At 42.1% G+C, this 14112-nt stretch overlaps 1 protein-coding gene across 5 annotated transcripts in view; it reads left to right on the plus strand.

Annotated features, from left to right (window-relative positions):
- Positions 1-14112, plus strand: part of doc2d (double C2-like domains, delta) — an 80752-nt gene that overhangs the window by 16369 nt on the left and 50271 nt on the right. The window lies entirely within an intron of this gene.

Consider the following 14112-nt stretch of genomic DNA (forward strand, 5'->3'; position numbering starts at 1 on the left):
CCCTTCCCCCAGCACTGATTTCATGTCACGGCTCTGAAATGAGACTGTCGCTTTCACTATTGGTGCAGTTACGAGGGAACGGAGGAGGAGAATGAAATATTTTTTCGCACCCACTGACATCTGTTCCCGTCTCTTCATTTGGGACAAACTCCTTATTGCCGCTTTGTATAATTCTTGTCTAATTACAACCTCTTCCTCCTGATAATGAAACACTGGAGCTGGTTTAAGTAAGTCCGCTGATGCAATTGCAGGAAGCGGCAGGGGCACAAATATTGAACAAAAACGAACGGAAACAGTTTGCTGGCCATCTGTCAGCTTGTGAAAACCAGATATATACATACTCAAGATCTAGCTATATTATGATGCTGTGAGGAGGCGTCAGTTGAAGTGTGAGATGCCATATCTAAAACATGATCAGTACAAAGTGAACCAAAGCTGATTCCATTTGTAGAAGCGTCACTACAAATTATTAGTAGAGCAAATAGCTGCATTTTCTGCAAGCTTACCTTGTTCAGCCGTGGGAAGAATGAAAAGAAATAGACAATTTAAATATGTGTTTGCTCTTTTTTTAATCTGATTGTCCTCCCTGTTTGTCTCAGCTGATGATGATGTGAATGAGGTGTATCTCTATTGTACGAAGCCGCACCTAACCTGAGGATTATATAATGAAGGGTGATTATCCAGCTAAATATGTGGGGATTAGAGATGTAGCCGCCTGCCTCTGTCCTCAAGAGCAAAAAGGGCAATGATATTGTCTTACTGTAGCTATGTTAGGATGGCGGATGAGCCGTTCTATGAATCCAAATGAATTTATGTTTCATTTCACACTATTTCAGTTGGAACGGCTTCAGAGTCCAGATGCAGGAGTCATGAAACCTTTATAAACTCAGTCAACACTCAACTACGGGCGTGAATTCCAGTCAATATTTATAACATATGACTAATATGAAGGGATAACATTAAAGTACAAGTCCCCCCACTAACCTAAAGTTCAGTTATTAGAGATTAAAACAGCATTTACAAAACAGTGTATTTTCTCGTAAACAACTGAAGTAGACGAAGACTTGTTTTAAAACGTAATAAAATAACAGAAAAAAAAAAACATAAAATGGCTCCATACAGCTAACCTGGTGTAAGCTAAGTCTCCGGAAGCTTGGTCATCCCAAACTGATTTGAAAAGATGTTATTTACCCCGACTGCAGCAAATACAGATCAGGTGTGTGCCAACACACAAAAAGCCTCAAAAAGATGACATCTTTTCAAATCAATTTGGGATCCAGGGGATTTCTGAGACTTGGATTATGCCAGATGAGCTGTATGTTTATGTTTTTGTTTTTTTTTTCCCATTACATTTTCGACAGTTATCAAGAAATATGCTGCAGTGCTGTTTTGTCAAACTTCAGCTGACTTTCTATCTGCATGGAGTTATGGCTAAATGTTCACTTTTGTGAAAACTCCTCCTTACACAGGAATGGCCTCAGATCGATCCACAATATTACTCTACCCTGAAAACATCATTCTTATTGAACAACACTCACACACACACCATATGGCTTACGTTTCAGGCTCACTTCATTATTCTTGATGGCTTGGTGTTGACCGAACAGTGCGCCTACAGAGATATGCAATGAAAAATTAACTCTTGGGATCCAGCCTCGGAGCACGACATTTCTAATATCGCTGCTTATTCAATATTTATGTTTAGTTGTTGCCTTTAACAAAACACAATTACACATGAGGGGTTTGCGACTGGCTCTGATATGTCTGTGACTGCAGGACAGAGAGGATTGAACACTTGGACTTTCAAGAACAAAGATGTCGTGCTGAGTTTGGTGGAAATGTGTAAACAATGATGGATTTGTCATGAACAGTCATGTTGAAGCTTGGATATATATGCTTGGATGTATACTGATATATGGCAATAAGTGTGGGAAAAAAAGCCCAGCAGAAGAGAAGAGATTTCAAAGTTCAAGAAGTTAATTAACTCCCAGCTGGGGGGGATTAAAAAAAAAAGAAAAAATGGGAATGTCCATTTCAGCCTGAAGTGACAAGTCCACACACTGACGTGTGGGATGTTAAATGTCGGCAGTATAATGACAGTGGATTTACTTTTTGAGCTTTGAGCTAAAGACGCTTTGTACAGCTGTCCCGGCAGTGTGTGTGTGTGTGTGTGTGTGTGTGTGTGTGTGTGTGTGTGTGTGTGTGTGTGTGTGTGTGTGTGTGTGTGTGTGTGTGTGTGCTTTACATTTACATACTGTAGTTTGAGTGACAATCCCGTCCTCTTTGTTCGGTTCATCCTTTCATCACAGAGTGTCTGTTCACTGATTGACTGACTGCTCTTAGTCAGGCACAGCATACAGGGAGCCACTTCCCATAGAACGCCACACTGTTCATTGACAGACAACTCGTCCCGAACATGATTGCTGTTTTTGCTGAATGGACACCCGAAAGTTCTTCCGTAATCTTGTTTACCTTGAAGCTTGACATGTGTTTTTCTCTTGCTCGTGCTGGTTCAGGCAAGGTTTGAGAGGTTTATAATGACACCCCCACCTTCCCCTACACGTCTGGATGTGAAAGTCAGCTAGTATGCATATAGTGTAAGAGTGTAAGGCCATGTTTGGTGCAAATAAATGTCAACCCTGAAACCTTAGCTGTTATTGTCCAGGTGACTTGGCTGGTAAACAAGGTCAAAATTGTCTTTGTCTCAGATTTGTTATTTTTCCTCCAATAAAAGTAGCCTGAACAACACATTTTCAGCCCCTGTGACCATAAGAGCGGTTCAACTGTCCATGCAAACTGTTGTTCTTCTCCTTGGCATTTTGCTTTGCTCTGCAATGGTCAGTGTCTGAACTTTGTCTCACTTCACTGGACAAACCTGCTCCATGACCTATGACTCACAGAAATGTCACGTCTCGCTTTGAAATGCCCCAAAAATGCAAAATCTCCTCTCTCTGTCGGAAAAAATGTGCTGTAATTTCGCAGATGCATGAGTTGTCAGGTCTACTGAAGCGGTTTTAAATAGGCAGATGATAGCCCAGTAAGTAGAGCAAAAAAACTTTCTTGTGCTCATGAGAAAACAAAAAACTGCACGCAAAGCATAATCTAATTTTTATGCTCCCTTCCCCTGTTACTGTTTCTCTCACTTTATCTTCCTCCCTCCTTCTTTATTCGCCCAGCGAGGCGGTGCTGCGGTGGGAGTCTGTTGAGGAGCCTATTCCCCCGTGCGTTCAGACCTTCGCCACGCTCAAATATGCTTAGTGCGTCCAGCGAAAGCACTTATTTAGCGCTTTGCCTTTCATGAGGAAGTGGAAACTTACTCCACCCCTTACCTTCACAGAAAGACAAGGGAGTGCAATAATGTTGTCGATTTCATGCACCAGTCAGCTCCCAATGGAGTGTGGACCTTTGAATTGTTTACTGAAGTGGAAATAAACTTTTGTATTTGGCTTGGCTCGGATTGGCTGGACGCAGTGGTGCAGTTGTGAGCAAAATCTTGCACATGCTGATCAGAAGGCCATATGCTGAGCAGATGCAGTGATTTGGGGCATTTTTCCAACCCTGACTCAGACAAATTAGATGGATTTACTACTGCTTCGTTACATTCTGATGAAAGTGCACAAATACAGGACTTTGGTACCTCCTGCTCATGGTTGGTGCGTTGTTAGAGTCTGCAAAGCGCAATGCAAAACAGCACAGTAGGCAGGTTAAGAAACAAAAAGCAAGCTTCAATAATGTTACCTGAAGTCCAAAGCTTCTACATTGACACCTGTTTCAGGTATTTGAGTGACAAAAAAGAGCAAAGGTAATCGATCGTGTTCGCCATGAAATATATTTCACAGGCATACATGTTATCACCAATCCAATGTTTGCTTTTGTCCGCCATGTTTCAGCATCATATGATGTCAACTCTGCAAACTTGCGTACCAAAGTTGTTGCTCCCACTTGTGAGGGCATTCATGTGAACTTTCCCCTTCAGAGAAACATTTTATTGAATGCTATTGAATGCATGGGGACTAATAAACAATTGAAATTGAGGATGGATTCTACTAAATTTAACAGGCATGACAACTGTGGTTAGCATTTAATCAAGACCATGACATTTGTGACATTACCAAGCGCTGTGAGGAGCCTAAACATGAGCATAAAACATTTCATGACACCTTAACCATGTAATGATATACTTTACAGAATTCATGATCGAGTAATCACTTAGAGAAAATGGATGACCCTGTTTATAAAACGTTAAATTAAAACAGGAAATGTTTCCATTCAAGCATATCATAATTCCCACATTTCTGTGGCTTGTCTGTCATAGTCTCTTCCTGTCAGGGTCTTGGAAGCGCTCACACAGATTTTCTAAGACATTTCTCAGGCTGTCTTTTTTGAGACTGTCTTTTTCATCATCTGTGACACCAGCAGTTGAAAGCTGATTCAGTCCTCAGTATATTTCTTCAGTCGACGTCGGGAGACACTTTCGGCAGACATACTCTCCTGTGGGTTGAACTAAGGACTCACTAAGGGCTGACAATCTCGAAAAGACACTTGAGGACACTTTAACAACGCGGCTGCAAAAACCCCGAACACGCAACAGTTTCTGCAGGACACACTTTCGAGTCAAGAAGATTCCCCCCATGATTTCACACTAATATCCAGACAATATGTCAGCTTTGGTTCGGCCAATACAGCTTTTTTCACAATACGGTCTTGACTGTGTGGCACTATATTCTTTCCGAGCACATGTCATCTATCATTCTTAAAGAAAAAAAAACTGATCAGGTATGACGCCAAATTAGAAAATAGATTAATCCATCACTTGTGCTGCCCCCAGTTGTCATGTTGATTTTTTTTTTAGATGAAATTACTTTTACATTTACTACATTTGGCGTGACAAAACCAAATGGGGTTAAAAGACATGACACAGCCATAAATCATGAATTAATTGTGTCTCTTGTATCCCAATACTGCACAAATCCCTCAAGTTATGGGCTAAAACCAACCTCAGTGCTTTACAAAACTAAAAGGAAATATGATGTGTCCTGGACCAGACATTATTGTTCTTATTTTTCCTCCATTTCTATAGCGCTTTTCTGGTCTTTTGACTTTACAACACTTGTCATATTCACCCATTCAAACATATTCATATTTTGCTTGTCAGGAGGAACTTAGGGTTCAGTGTCTTGCTCAGGGATTTGATAGCAGCTAGGGGGAGCCGGGGTTCAAACCAGCAATCATCCAATTACCAGATGACCCGCTCTACCTCCTGAGCGACAGCATTTACATAAATTGTAAAAAATAAATAAATAAAAACACCATTCAACACTTAAGACAGCGTGGTAAAGCATTACAGACACAGTAACTTTGATAGTGCTACCAAAGTCCCTATCAGAAATGTGTTGTATTTCTCTGTTATCACTTAATAATAATTTAGTAATCTATTATTGCTCTGTACTTCTGTAGCACATGATGCGTGATACATGATTGCCCCCAACACTACTGGAAGCACATAAATGAACATCCATTGGTCTGGAAATACTACGTCTGGTATGGCCAACTCTGTATATGTCTTAACTGAGGTAACTGACTTATTTGAACCCAAACTATGATCTTTTCCTCAACCTAACCAAGTAGATTTGATGCTTAAACCAACCAAAATGGAACTGTTTACCAACATAAACCATATGTTTAGTATTCATTATTAGCGAGTAAGGTTACCTAACTGCTGTTACCATGAAATCTTTTTCTACATCCAAATAAACAATGATAATAAGGGCAAAAAACTCCAGGGAGAGTGTGTATTTTGGGTACAACAGGCTGTCGGCCCAATGGGACATTTTTTCTGGGACTATAGAACAACGGGCAGCCGCCTGTTGAAAATGTGTAGCACTGGAACATCATTTCTGGAGTCGGTGGATTATTCCTGGTTAAGAATTAAATGTCACACAGTTATTGATTATATTTGGGTCCTGCGAATGCTCCGGAGAAGAAAATAAAACGGGACATAATTGGCATGATGTCGATCCATTAAAAATAATTGTCCTCTGTGTTTAGGGAAACATGCACGTGATGTTCGTGTCTGAGTGAGAGAGGTGTTCTCCGAGGGTCTGTTGGAGGGGTCTCATGGTTAATGATGTGTTGCCTTATTGGTGACGGATAATGTCATATCAGGAACTAATTGCCTGCACTGTTGCCTCATTAAGCACAGCGTGACGTCCCGTCGTGGGGCACTGGCTGCACACCTCGCCACAATCACTGTTATTTCAACACGTCCTCGATTCACTCCTTCATCTCCTCCATCGCGTGCTCTGCTGTTCATTCACCTGTCATGTTATGCATTTAGGCTCCCTTGATTGTGTGAATAGGGGGCCTTTTTTTTTTTTTCTTCTCCAAATTATGAAAAGGACTCATTTCTCGCCGTGGAGATTGGTCTGACAGCCGTCCTGTCAATACCTCCCTGTTTTCTCTGACGTTTTTGTCTCACATCCTCCCTCTCCAATCTCTCCACCTCAGCCTATCTCTTCGCAACTCCGTTCGTCTGTCCGTTTTTATGCTCTTTAACATTCACACGCTCCCTTCCGTTTCATCTCTTTTTCCCTCTGTCTTATTCTCTGCAGTCACCTTCACACTCGTGATCTGGAGCAGTTGGCTCGCCTCTCTCTCCATCCATTCACCCCTCCACTTCGCACATGCCTACTGCCCTGCCTCTGGGCCACACTTCCCTCCTCCACAGCCACCCCCCTCCCGCCTCCCCTCCATCTCAACCTTTCCCCCCTATTTTATTTATGGGAATATGCTGATGGGGCAAACCCAGGTAAAGATAGAATATTTCTCGGTACGCAGGGGTGAGAAACAGAAATTGAAATAGAAGGAGAAGCGAGAAGCCGAAGGAGTGAGAGTGCACGTGCAATTAATCACGGAGCTGTCATTTGTCCTAAAAAGCAAAGCTATTCATCAAAGGGAGCAGAGGAAAAATATAAAGGGTGAACAAAGGGAAAGAGAGGAGTGGGAAAAATATGTATCACAGTATCTGTGCAGGATCTAATTGGGTCAGCTGCAAATAATGTGGCTGTGTTAGCGCTGAGCTTCACTTGGGAGTTACAACAGCAGGCTGGTTGGAGATCAGATTGGAGTGATTCAACCTCATGAGAGATAAAAAGCAATAAATAAGACAACCTCGAACCTCATGAGCAACCCCGACTCACAACGCCTCAAATCCAATCGCTTGTCTTCTGACAAAACCATTAAAGTTGCCATATGAAAACATGGAATAGAGACCAAAACTACATCACCTAAATGTTAGAGTGACTTCTCGCCAAGAGTGCACACAAATGGAAAAATGGAACGAGGGAGAGGTATAAAATAAACAAAGAATGAAATAACACATTTGACCTGAGGGAATATCATTCTGTCAATCTGTCATTTTTTTTGACAGGGGTCATTCTTTCTCCTGCATTGCTGGCTCGGCTTGTCACAAAACGTTAGAAAAATGGAAACTTGAATTCAGATTGTTTTTTTTGTTTTTTTTCTTTTTTTTAAAACACGTCTGCTCTTTTTGTGTGTGCGCCCCTGCTTGTCAGAGTTAAGGACAGACCACAGGGAGGGTTAATGGGATCCGTCTGTGTTGGAACTGCCCTCCAGAAAGAGAGAGGAAGAGAGAGGAAGACTGATAAAATGAGGGAAAGGCGAAAGCGGAAGGTGGTGTTTGTGGTGGATGATAGCAGCGGTGGGAAAGGTGGAGGGAGATGCCTCTTGTGCGAGGCCAGAAGGCATGCAGGGGCTGAAGTTGAGGACGTGGCGTGTGGTGAGAAGAATAATGCACCTTGACAGAACAGCACTCTCTGCCAACACGAACCAATGATTCCCCCCCGAAGCAGAGTGATGTGGAGCGCAAGCAGCACCTGTGACACCAACTGCCACCCCGGGGAAACATCAACAACTAGCCACCTGTTAAAAAATGCACTCGGCAGCGTCACACTGCCTGTTAAGTTCATTACATTTCTTGTCATTGCCGTTTCTTTGTGATGTGACGACTGCCCCAGATAGTCAAGGAAAATTAGCATTGTCCTGTTATCCTCCTCAGGAATGTTATCTATTAACGTGCAGTGACAAAAAAGTGTCGCATTTTTCCTTTTTCAAATGAAAAGCTGAATTCAGAAACATAAAACACACCCTTGATTAAATCATGGCGATCGTGATTAGTTGCTACAGTAATGTTTTGATAGCAGTGAGCTTTTAGCTTATGGTGCCTGATGCTCCAAAGTAAGAGAAGTGAATTTCACCAGAACACCAGAGAGCAAGGGTGTTGTGATATATCCTCCGACTAAAGTCAGCATTCACCAGAGACCTTCTGTTCTTTTGTGTTAGACGCTGTTTGACAGTGTCTTTTATTTTCTCACATCTCCTCTCTGTACGTTCATGAAGTACATTTCCCCCTTCCCAGCAGTCCAGTAAGACAGAATAGCAGTACAAAGTGGATTTCATCTGCTCTGAACTCTTTATTGCAGAGGTGGAGAAGCGAGAGTGAAGATAAAGTCACTTTTTATCCCTAAGGTTTCAAAGATAAACTCTTAGCTCTCCTCGTCTCAGGATGTTTATTCCTCTGGAAGCTATGGGCTCAGCCCACAGCTGTCTCCCTCAAAACTCGCAAACTCCAGCAACAGTCTGCCGTCCCATTAATCAAAGTGAACTGGCCTTTGTCCTAAATTATTGTAGCTCATAAGCTCTTGGTCGTCCACACGAACAGCATTGCTACTGCCAGCCCTTTTATTCCACATGCAGTTTGCGTATTGCTACAGATGATGACGTGAATGACTTTCACCCTCACTGAAGGAAAGGGAAAGCAGGAGACAGAGAGAGAGAGAGAGAGAAAGAAGCATAGCATACGGGATGAACACTGGCCTTCACCTATTGTGTATATTCTTACAGACTACAGACTTTGAATGTGGACATGACTGTCCACAGATCATTTTCAGGGGAGACTCTGAATCTCTGGATGATGTGACACGGTGTGGCTGCCCTCCTTTCAGGAAGAACTGAAGCAACTATTGCTAGCCAAGGGCAATTGCAAACGATCGGACCGTCATTATGTACAACGCATAGCAGTCCTGTAAACTTTATACATCAACCTGCGAACTCATTCATGACATTGAGCAAACTACTGAGTCACGGAGTCATGGGCACGTCGACCGTGGAGCTGGTTAAAAATGCATGTTTGGTTAGGGAGCGGTGTCAGGACACACTCAGCATTGCACTGTAAAAGAAGAAGAGAAGTAAGAGAAGTAACTCAGGAATTCAAGATATGTGTGCGTGATCTTTCAAGGACGAGTGTAGGAGAGGGTGAGCGCTTCCCCTTGATCTTTATCAAAATCTATGCATTTCTTTCCCATCGTGTGCGGTGCCGCATGCTGAAAAATTCAGCATGCGGCACTGCTACAGTATGTAAATAGAGGTTTACTTAATCTCAAAGCTAATGGCTGGCTGAGAGGCTGGGGAGGCTGTGGTCGTACACTTAATGGAAAACCTGCACTGCTTTGTGCTGTAGTAATGGGAGGAGATTATCTTGCCATGCAGAAGGACTGGATGAATGCTCCTCCACAAATTGGTCGTCCCCTCTCCCTCCTTCCCACCGATCTCTCTCTCCCTCTCTCCTTCTAGCTGTTAATTATTTATATGGCACACAAGAGCGACGTGAATGCTTTAATCACGCCGAAGTGGAGGCTGAGGGATGTGCGTTCGCGTTTTATTTTTCAGCACACCCTCTATTATTTGTCACTTGAGGTAGGTTTTGTGATTGCTGTTGTTTGCAAACAGTGCAGCGTTACTAAATCATATTTCTCTTCTGGTTTGCATCACGCATCTTTATCCATCCTTTGACTGTCATTTACTTTTCTCCACGGTGCCACTGTGTTACATATCCGTCCGACGGGCTACCTAATGTTTACCCCAGAAAGATCAATACCACAGCGCCATTGTCCAGACTTCATTCTTCGAGCACAATTGATTGCGTTTCCTCCTCAGAACTGTCCCGGACACGGTAAACCAGACAAATCCATGTGGTTTGATGTCACCGTGGATGAAAACGGTGTCAATTAAGCCTGTGCCAGTCGAATGTACTTACCACCTCACTCACTGTGTCAATCTGTGGTTATGATGTTGTCACGTTTACATTCATGTACTATTATTGGTAGGAGTCATCTGAAGTGAGACAGTATTCAACTTGTACGTAAAATATGTCACTTCTGCCTCTATAGGGGGGCTCGCCATCAAAGACACAAAACAAAAGACATTTGCCGAGTGTTGGTTTCGGCGGGTCAGAGCCGAGAAAGAGTTTATCAAATACCTGGAGTTGCATCGAATTCTGCCGTGATCTGGAGCTCAGAAATTAGTTGTTAAACTTTTGGATTGAAAAATTGTCTTAAGTTCACTCTCGTAGCAGTAGTCTGAGGAGCAGACCTCCATTTTCGAACGTTTAAGTATTGTAATGTTGACTGCCAACAGGGACTGGAGGGAAAATGTACATGAGTTATGGAGAGGAGAGGGGGGGAACATTGAGAGAGAGACTTTGGTGAGTGCCAACTTCACTCAGAGCTAACCTGAACACAACCAATCGTTCACATTAGCTTGCATCTATTACACAATAATCTGGGGAGTTTGTTTGGGGAATTTAAACGATCCTGCTTATCAAATGATCCAGAATTCCTACATATTATATCATCAGTTTTAAAAAAAATGTGCCCTGTCTTGTTCAGCTTTTGTTATTTTTTTTCTGACTGCTAGGTTGTATTTAAGAAAGGCCTTTTTCACATGTTGCTAAGGGGGCTACACAGGAAATACAGCCTTTTAGCCATGTCAAGTTGAATTTTGGTTTCTCAGTAGACACGACACTCGTCTCAAAGGTGAATGTCCTGTGTTAGATGTTCCTTTCGATACATTTCCTTACTTCCTCCTTTTCTTCCCGTAATTCAAGTGCTGCAGACACTAGAGGTCGCCCTTTGACAGTAAATATCTTAATAGGCTACTCACACAGACAAACAGTTCTTTGGGGGCAGGATGGTCTGGACTAAACAGAAACTGTGTTGTGCCAAGGTTGTACCAAATTACAAAGTTCTTTAACCAATTTATTTCCCAACTGAAAGGTCCAAATGTGGCTAAAAAGCCCTCATCCACTGCCAGAAAAAATGATGATGATAAAAATATGATGGTGAAATACTTATTACTTTTTTTTATTTGTGTTGGAGTACTGGCAACAAATACCAGATAAAATCCCCCAAATAGCCAAAACCCTCTGCCAAGGTTGTTACGTATTCACTCTTGTCTGTTTGATCGTTGGTTGGTTTGTTCGTCAGTTAGATTTCACAAATATTACTGAATGTATTTCCACAGAACTTGGACACAAGACGGGCCCTGGCTCCATTTACTTTTGGTGCGGATCAACATTATCATTATTTTCTCATGGGATAATGCATGAATCTTGATCTCTGTGTAAATCATCTGTGACCTAAAGGTGTTGAAACTACAGTAAGAGCCCTCTTGGTATAAAACACTGTCTCTTAGGTGCTCAGACACGTGTAGAGCATCTGGGAGTCCTGGTGGTCAGCAGGTCAGAGCAGGTGAGAGCTCTGCAGATGTTTGACCACTGATGCTGTGGGTGGTGAGAGGACTCTGTCATCTTCCCAGGAAAACCAGAGGTCTGCATTAATTCCGAGCTACTTCGGGCATGTATCCCGTGTTTACAGCATATATTTATAGACAGATAGTTTGGCTTCGGTACTGTGCATTCATTCATCTCATCGCAACTCATTTGGCCTTCATGTTCTTTTTGCAAATTAATGAATATACTGTGTAATGGTCTGTTAGCGCTATATTGATGACATGACGCTGTTAGTAATGAGATGCCTAAAGTAAATCAAAGTGTTTACAAATTGGCGAGCGCACCCAGTCACCTCACATCTTCCTCCAGCTGACCATTAATTTAATTGACTAGGGTTGTTGTTGTTCATCTGCTACTTTTCAACCGTGGAAAATTAGATGGTTATCAGTTAATGACTTGATGGTTTTCCGACCATTAGTGCGTCATTGAAATGTTTATTTTCTGTGTTCTCCGACACGTGCTCCAATCAAAGGGGCCCTTCCTGCCATTTGTGACATAGAAGACGTGTGTTTCATTTCAGTTTTCTTTTCAGCTCCCCACCTCTTAACTTTTAATTGTGTTCCTTTTGAAATATAGTCCTCCTAACCCTTTAAGCTTTATTCCCAGAGAACCCAATTTTCTTTATAATCCCTGTAATCATTATTACTTCACCAAATATGGAAGTATTTCATGTTTTATGCAGTATCTGGGCTGTTCTTGAATATGGCTAGTTTATATAATCATTGCTTTACCAAAAGGTCATTACAGAACAAGAAATCTACAGTGTGCTAGTGTTGTGGTGCATTAATTTACAAAATGTACTACCTGTAGAAAATGATTCTTTATACTACATTTAATGGGCGTTACTATGCATTGTAACATAACATGACATTTAAAGGGGCCCTATGTGAGAATTTTAATGTGGCCTGTGAGACCTTCCTCGTCTCTCTCAGTCGCCTCCTCAGCGACTCTCTACTCTCCACTGACAGCGAACAACAGTAGCTAATGTCAGATTACAAATGAAGTCTGCTAATATGAACTAACGACGGGCTTTCAGCACAACACAGAAGTTCCACAGAGCCCCTAAACATTATATATGTCCACATCAGCTTTATCATTATAATAAGGAAATTTAAATGACAAATTAACTGTATTTATTTATCAAATGATGGCTTTATTAGTCTAGTTTATCTTATTTGACATATCTATCACTAAAGCATAAAGGGGGAGAAATCCAATGAGAATTGCTTTAGCAGAGCTGCTCTGTTGTTGTCCGCAGTGCTGGCCCAGGCGTGTGTGAGCTGACCAATCAGAGCAGTCTGGTTATTCAGGAGGGGGGAAGCTTAAAGAGACAAGAGCTAAAACTAAGACAGATGTGTTTTTTAGTTAAAGCTAGTAAACATATCCCAACTACTCCTAGGAGACCAAAAGAAAGCCCTGAAAATATGCATACTACATTTTCTTCTATAAAGCAGCCACTTGAAGGAGCGTATGTGGGAGACAGAGAAGGGTACAGAGGTAATTTTGAAGATGTGCCAGAGCTGTTGTCTGGAAGTGGACATTGATGTACAACCAACCAAATATAATAATAAGGGATGCACGAGTGAGTTAGATACTTTGCTTTTGTATTAAAGCGTGAAGAAGCTTGATACACTGAGTCAACGCTTGGTAAATTGGAGCAGGCTGCATGCTTGTACAATATGTCCCCCTCGTCAATCACAGGTGAAATCAAAATGACAGAAACACACATTGACGTATTTGGTATTTGCGAGTGGCGTGCTTTGTAAAATGTCAAAACCCATCACAGATACCGATGATATGATTCGCTGTTTCCGTACAGAGCATGAAGTCTGCGAGAGCCGAACAACAGGGGGTTCAACACTCCAGATTTTGATTTTAACTCTCACAAGCGCACATCTTTTCCTCCCCCTTCTTGTTCATCCCTTCATTCTTGTGGTCCAGAAGTAATTTACTGCAGCAACAACCGGAACAGATCCACACTGTTATTTGATGTATTGTGTTGTTGGGTTCGTTTTATTACTGTGGCAGGTGTCAGACGATACTGCGAGGGCTGCCACAGTTGGATGCATGCTGACAAACACACACACACACACGAACACTGACACACACATATGCTTGGCTGATATTGGCCACAGTCATAACCAACACAAAGTAATCTGGCCGTGTGATTGTATGGCTGGCAGAGTATTTTGTTCAGCTAAGTCAACACGCAGAATTTAATTTCCTCTTTCCGTCCTTCAGCTTGTGGGGTTGTTGTTGTTGTTTTTTCCCTGATCCCTGGGCAATGTTTCCTTTTGTGTTTGTTTAATGTTTCACACTCATTTTCCTCTCTTTCCACTGTTTATTTATCTGCCTGTGTGTGCTTGTTTTTACTGGTGTCTGTCTGTCTGATGTCGGTCCGTCTCCTCATCTGTCTCTCTGTCTCGCTCTGCTCGTCTGTCTGTGACTTTCTCTCCCATCCCGCA

This window comes from Acanthopagrus latus, chromosome 1 (assembly GCF_904848185.1).
Source record: "Acanthopagrus latus isolate v.2019 chromosome 1, fAcaLat1.1, whole genome shotgun sequence".
Lineage (NCBI taxonomy): Eukaryota > Metazoa > Chordata > Actinopteri > Spariformes > Sparidae > Acanthopagrus > Acanthopagrus latus.